The sequence below is a fragment of the Sciurus carolinensis genome, chromosome 7, assembly GCF_902686445.1.
Source record: "Sciurus carolinensis chromosome 7, mSciCar1.2, whole genome shotgun sequence".
In the NCBI taxonomy this organism is placed as follows: Eukaryota; Metazoa; Chordata; class Mammalia; order Rodentia; family Sciuridae; genus Sciurus; species Sciurus carolinensis.
In genome coordinates, this window is record NC_062219.1 from 107342848 (window position 1) to 107350776 (window position 7929).

Consider the following 7929-nt stretch of genomic DNA (forward strand, 5'->3'; position numbering starts at 1 on the left):
CATTTCCCCACCCACTGGCCATCTCCTTTCTTTGCTCTTGTCAAGCCATTTTGGGCCTTCTCGAGAGGTTCATCCTGCTATCCTAGAGATCTCTACCATGCAAGTGATAAAGCTTCTCATACCATCTGTCATTAGTCTGAACATCTGAACTAAATTAAAGGAGTCCTTTCTGCTTTTGCAGGGAGAATCTATCAATATGAGATGTCAAGTGTGTCAAATATGAATCAGTGTCTAATGAGCATATTTCACAAGTAAATAGTGTCAAAGATTGTAATTACAAGTTATTTTAATGTTTTTTTAGCAAATTTTACTCATACCTGATAGCAAGTTTCATTGTGACATATTCATAAACGCACATAACATAATTTGCTTCATTTCAGCTCTGAGTACTTCCCTTTTCTTCCTTTCTTCCTCAGGTCCCTTTCTTCTACTCTACTGGCCTCCCTTCTATTTATTAGTTTCTTTATTAAATTGGTGAATTATAGTGATACAAAAAGGTGGAATTCACTACGATATATTCATAACATGCACATAGCAGAATTTGGTCAACTTCATTTCACGGTTCCTTCCTCCCCCTTTTCCTCCCTGTCCCTCCCTATTGATATTGTTCCTCCATTCCATTGTTCTCCCTTCTCTCTTTTATTTTATTATAATTCTAATTATATTTTTTTGGCACTGGGAATTGAACCCAGGATCACTTAACCACTCAGTCACATTCCCAGTCTTTTTATATTTTTCAAAAATTTTGAAACAGGGTCTCAAAAGTTGATTAGGGCTTTGCTAAATTGCTGAGGCTGACTTTGAACTTGGCGATCCTCCTGACTCAGTCTCAGAACTGATTACAGGCTTGTGCCGCCTTCTCCTAATTTCCCTTCTATTTTTGTAAGATCCCCTCCCTTTTTTATTCTTTATTTCTCTGTGCTTTTGCATATGAGAAAACATTTGACTCAACTTTCTGAGTCTGGCTTATTTCACTTACTATGGTATTTTCCTGGTCCATCCATTTACCAGCAAATGACATATTTTTATTCTACTTGATAGTGGAGTAAAAATCTCCATTGAGTATATTTACTACATTTACTTTGTCCATTCATCTGCTGACTAGAACCTAGGCTTGGTTCCATCTTGTGGCTATTATGAATTGTGCTGCTATAAACATTAATATGTCTGTATCATTATAGTATGCTGACTTTTGCTCTTTTTGGATAAATACCAAGGAGTGGACTAGCTGGGTCATATGGGTAGTTCCACTCTTAGTCTTTTGAGGAACGCTTATACTGCTTTCTAAAGTGGTTATACTAATTTGCAGTCTCAGCAATTCATGAGTGTACCTTTTCTCCCATATTCTCATCAGTAATGAATTAAAATGATAGAACACTGGGATTTCATGTTTTTTTTTTTTTTTCCATAGGAAATGATTGGGTCAACTCATGTGGGAGCCCTGCAAAATTTTCAGAGTCAGGACTTTTTGTTCATTAACATATTTCGAGATGGGTCTTTCTGTGTTGCTAAAGCTGGTCTTGACCTCAACAGCTGAAATGATCCCATAATCTCAGCTCTCAAGCAACTGGGCTAAATGTGTGAATCACAGTGCTTAGCTAGTCTAATTCTTAATTGGTTGATGCCCATTATGTTTTAAAGTAGAAAGAAAAGTTTTTGGATACAACTTCTGCTCATTTCTTAATTTCAAGCTTTCTATTTTTGTCTTAGAAAGGTAATTCATTAGACGTTTTTGCCCTTTTGATGCTTTTAGAGAAAATGATACAAACTTGTATTCACTAAATATAACTAACATTTTTATCCCTTAATTGTGTTTTCTTTCATTTATTTACAATAAACTGTCTTAAATTTTTATGTTTTCTTTCATCTTTTACTAAGGTAAATAGTTTATAAGTTCATAGTTATTTTTTCCAATTTTCACTGTCTTTATAGCATTCCTTTGAACACTTTCTGAATTATTCTCCCTCTACCCTGCCATTACATTACTTATGGAGTCTAAACCTCCTAATGGTGCTTAATGAATGCTCTGATTAGCACTAAATCTAAAGCAAAGCTTTTCTCATTTTTCCACTTTCAGTATCTATGTAGAATACAATCAGAAGATAGAGTTTTTTTCATCTATTACTTACTCATTATTCTATGTAAGACATGCTTGTCAGCTCTGGTCACTTGAGATTTATACAAGTCATTGCAGTCACTCTCATTACTGTCAGTGTGTTTACTGCAGAGCACTATTTTACTTATAGAAATACAGAAAAACTTAATTATTGAATTCTCCTCAGGAACATATATATGTATTAATTGGAGAAACAGCATATGCCATCTATTAAGTAATTAGGATGAAGGGTAAGTTTATAAAATCTCAGAATAGGGGCTATGTGATCAGAGAGGGTTTCACAGAGAAAGGAGAATGGAAAAGAAGAGTTTAGAAAAATAGAGATAGGAAAGACATTTCTGGTAGAGTTAATATTTAAAAAGATGAGTGGAGAAATCTAGCAGGGGTTCAAGTTCTGAGGGGTAATCAAGACATACAGTAAATGATTTGATGGTGAAGCATACTGGACAGAGAGAGAGCTGAGAGTTGGGCTAAATTTAATTGAGAAGAACTGACATAAAAATGAGTTCAAATTCATTTTCTGCTGCTTTCCTACTAATTGATGTTGGTAAGTAGGTTAAGTCTCTCTGCTCTCATTTTCTCATCCATAAAATGAGGATAATTAATACATCTACTGTTAGGATTTCAGATAGGATTAAAATACTTGACAAAACAGCTTGGCACAGTGTAGGTATTGCCTACCTCTACCTCTAATAACACTGCTGTTATTTCTGAGCAGAGGGATCAAAAACATTTTCGAGGTATTCTTGACACTTATCACTTTGAAGAAAGGAACTGGGATTCCTTAGAGAAATGACTTATGGTAGAACTGGGACAGTTATTATATGAGTGTGTGACTCCATCTGGTAGTGCCAGAAAGTAAGAAATGTCATGAGAATAAACTAAGGGACTATGTCAAGAGAATACTGAAGCCCAACTTAAAGAGCTCCCAAAGGCCAAAAGTGGAATAATCTGAGTGACAAATAAAATAAGTAGCTTTGGAATACATATCTAAGTGTAATATAAATGTCAATAAGTCTACACTGTCATACAAAAATGACTGAATAAATACATAAATGAGAGAGCATAGACAAAACTGTGTAGAATTCCACATAACTTAGGTAGATACTGTCTTCTAGGTGGCAGTGCTAACTTTTCACTCCACACATTTGGGCTGTATGTGGTGATTTCATCCAAAGAAGAAGTATAGAAAGAGAAGAAAGTGTGACTTTTAATGGAGAAACCAGGGAAACACTACTTCAGCCTCGTGATCCATGTCAACAACAATGATCATTCACATTGATTTAATGCCCTGGACATGTTGTGATAAGAATTGCAATTGATCTGCATAGAATCCTCAGAGGAATATAACTCCAGGCTAATCATGAGAGAAACAGCATGGAATCCCATTTTAGAACATCCTACACAATATCTGATCAATATTCTTCAAAAGCAGTGAGGTCATCAGAATCAAAGTCTATGAAACTGCCATAGCCAAGAGGAGCTTAAGGAGACATGATAAATAAATATAATATGGTACTTTGGATGAGGTCCTCGAGATAATGGCATTGTGGGGAAACTAAGAAATTCTGAAGGGAGTACAAACTTCAGTAGTAATACTGTATCAACATGATACCATTAGTTATATAAACATGCCCATGTATATTGTTAACAATAAGGAAAACTATGGGACCTATACAAATTCTCTGTACAATCTTCACAGTTTTTCTGTAAGCCTAAAGCTATTCTAAAATACAAAGTTTATTTTTGAAGTTCTGTATGTATGTAATGAGTTTATATATACATTAAATGTATGTAAGAATACATTTAATTTTGCTCCATTCTGTAGGCTCTCTCTCCACATGATTATTTCTTTTGCTGAGAAGAAGTTTTTTAGTTTTAATCCATCCCATTTATTAATTCTTGATTTAACTTCCTGCACTTTAGGGATCTTGTTAAGGAAGTCAGATCCTAGGCCGATATGATGACGATTTGAGTCTACTTTTTCTTCTAGTACGCGCAGAGTGCCTAAGTCTTTGATTCACTTTGAGTTGAGTTTCATGCAGGGTGAGAGATAAAGGTTTAATTTCACTTCTTCACATGTGGCTTTCCATTTTTCCCAGCACCATTTGTTGAATAGGCTATCTTTTCTCCAGTGAATGTTTTTGGCATCTTTGTCTAGTATGAGATAATTGTATTTATGTGGGTTTGTCTCTGTGTCTTCTATTCTGTACCTTTGGTATACATGTCTGTTTTGGTGCAAATACCATGCTGTTTTTATTACAATAGCTCTGTAGTACAGTTTGAGGTCTGGTATTGTGATGCCTCCTACTTTACTTTTCTTGCTAAGAATTGCTTTGGCTATTCTGGGTCTCTTATTTTTCCAAATGAATTTCATGATTGCTTTTTCAAGTTCTGTAAAGACTGTCTTTGGGATTTTAATAGGAATTGCATTAAATTTGTCTAAAGCTTTTGGTAGTATGGCCATTTTGACAATATTAATCCTGACTATCTAGGAGCATGGGCAGTCCTTCCGTTTTCTAAGGTCTTCTTCAATTTCTTTCTTTAGTGTTGTATAGTTTTCACTATAGAAGTCTTTCACCTCTTTGGTTAGATTGATTCCCAAGTATTTTATTTTATTTTTTGGAGGCTACTGTGAATGGGGTAGTTGAGACAGGTAAGGCTACTTTAAACTGAAAAAATAAAGTGAAACATACCTCAGTAATTTTGCCTGTAGTACATTTATAGCTATAAACTCTTATACTAAAAATATGTTTATATGTTCCACTTTTATAGGATAAGCTGTGTTAAACAATGCAATTTTTTTGAGAGAGAATAACATTATTATTACCCCATAGCATTGACTAGAGACAGACTTGCCTGGTAAGGTCCATGAATAATGTTTCAATGGAATACCTTCTGGAATGATTTATTACCATTATCCTAGTGTTTGTTTTGGATTTGGCATAATAAGTCCTTAGAAAATTTTATCTGTACTGCTGAATTAGCTCAGTGGCAATTGACATGATTATTGCTTACCTAAATATTAAAGAAATCATAATGTTTTTGATCAGGCTAATCAACACTGCAGTATTAATTATTTAATCTGTTCAAGGTGAAAAAATCCTCCAGCTGGACTGATTTTTTTTCTCTAAATAAACATACAAAACGACTGTTACTGACTAACCAAGTGTGCATTCTTCATTTAAATTTAAAAAGCACTTACTGCAGAACCAGTGTCCTTGTGCCTGTGCTGAAAACACTGAAGCTGCCAGTAGAAAAAATACATAATACATGCGCCAAAGACATTAATAACCTGATGAGGGCTGAAAACATACTCTTAAAATAAGAGACATTCTCAAAATCATATATGTGTGCCGTTATGTGTAGTATTTCAGTATAGACTAAGCACACAATTAAAAAAATATGAGTTTGAGAAAAGGAGAAAAAAGTGTTTTGATGGAATGAGGAGGTCTTATTAGACAAAGTAAAATACCATAAGGAGATAGAGGGTGAACAAAGTGCAAAGTGAACCTTCCTGGAAATTAGTAGTGTATTTGTCATCAATAATGCCTGAACTTGAAGAAAATAAAGCACAGATTTAGATAGGGAAAGACAAGACAGTGCAGTCAAGATAAATTACCACTATATGTAACATTTATTCATTTTAAAAATTAATTGGGCAACATGCCAAGAAAAAAATGAAATAAGAATTTTAAACAACACTTGAAGTGATTTAATGTTAGATTTCTTTTTTTGAAAATGTTATTTGTGTGTTATAATTACAGAAAATAGTGGTACTCACTGTGATATATTCGCACGTAGACATAAAATAATTTGGTTCAATTTCATTCCCCAATAGCTCTTCTTTCCTCCTCTCTCCACCATCCCTTTCCTTGGCTCCACTGGTTTCCCATCTATTTTTCCTGGGATCCCCTTTTTCCACCTTTTTTTCTATAGTTTTCACACATAAGAGAAAAAAACATAATGTTTGACTTTTGCTTTCTGAATCCAGCCTGTATTACTTAACATGATCCTTTCCTATTCCATGAATTTACCAGTAACATAATTTCATTATTCTTTATGGCTGAGTGAATTGTGTGTATGTACCACATTTTTCTTTATCCTTTCACCTCTTGACAGACATAGAGACTGGTTCCCTAAATTGGTAATTGTGAATTACAGTGCTGTAAACACTGGTATGCAAGTATGACTATCTTTAGTTCTTTTAGATGAATATTGAGGAATGGTATATCTGGTCATGTGTTGGGTACTTTTCTAGTCTTTTGAGGAAACGCCATACTGATTTCCATAGTGTATACTACTTTCTAATCTCACCAACAAGGTATTAATGTTTCTTTTCCCTGAATACTCACCAGCATTTATTGTTATGTGATGACTGTTACTCTAACCAGAGTGAGATGGAATCTCAGTGTAGTTTTGATTTTTCATTCCCCTAATTTCTAAAAATGTTGAACATTTTATTTGGTACATTCACTGACCACTTCTCTTTTTTCTTTAAGAAATATTTGCTTAATCCATTTTTACATCTGTTGATTGGGTTTTTGTCATTTATTGTTAATTTTTTGAGTTATCTATATATTCTATATATTAATCCTGTCAGAAGAGAAGCTGGCAAAGATTTTTTCCCCTTGGAAAAGCTCTGATCACTCTGTTGATTACTTTGTGTGTGGAGGTTTTTTAACTTGATGCCATCCCATTTATTAATTCTTGGTATTTTTTTCCTGAAGTTTATAAGTTGTATTGAGGAAAACGTTGCCCATACCTATATGTAGAAATGTTGACCTTCTATTTTCTTTCAGAAGTTACAAAGTTTCTGGTCTAATTCTTATGTTTAAGTCATCTTTTATGTTACTGTGACCAGAAGACCTGATACAGACAGCACAGAAATAAGTTTATTTTGTCTTACAGTATCAGAGGTTCAGTCCATGGGTAGTCAAATCCAGGGCTCTCATGACACAAAACATCATGGTGAAAGGGCATGGTAAGAAAAGTAGCTCAGGACATGGCAACCTTAGGGGCGGAGCGAGGGAGAGGGGAGGAGAGAGAGGAGAGAGAGAGGAGAGAGAGAGAGAGAGGAGAGAGGGAGAGGGGAGAGAGAGAGGAGAGAGAGGAGAGAGAGAGGAGAGAGAGAGAAGAGGAGAGAGAGAGAGGGAAGAGAGAGAGAGAGAGAGAGAGAGAGAGAGAGAGGGAGCGCTCTTTACTCACCAGGGACAAAATATAAAACCCAAAGGCACATCCCCAGAAATTTTTTTTTTCCTTTGGCCACACCCCACCTGCCTACTATTATTACCTAGTTAATTGTTATTGGTAAATTAACCACAGATTAGGTTAAGGCTCTCATAACCTATGCATTTCACCTCTGAATACTCTTGCATTGTCTCTCATATGAGCTTTTGGGTGACATCTCTTATCCAAATGATTATATCCTAGCTCTTTCATCTACTTTGAATTGACTGTAATGCAAGATAAGAGAAGGGGATCAAGTTTCATGCTTCTACATATGGATATCAAGTTTTCCCAGCACATTTGTTATAAGGTTGTATTTTCTTGTATGTTTTTTGGTGCATCTGTCAAGAATGAGATGACTATATCTATATGGTTTTCTCTATGGGTCTTCTGTTCCATTAGTCTCCATGTCTGTTTTTATGCCAATATCTTGCAGTTTTGTTACTATATATTATTAGTATTATTTGAAATTTGTCATTTTTTTCAAATTTGAAATTTGGAATTTTGTGCATTGAATTTCCAGCCTTGCTCTTGTTTAGAATTGCTTTCACTGTGCTGGGACTTTTATTCTTCCATATGAATTT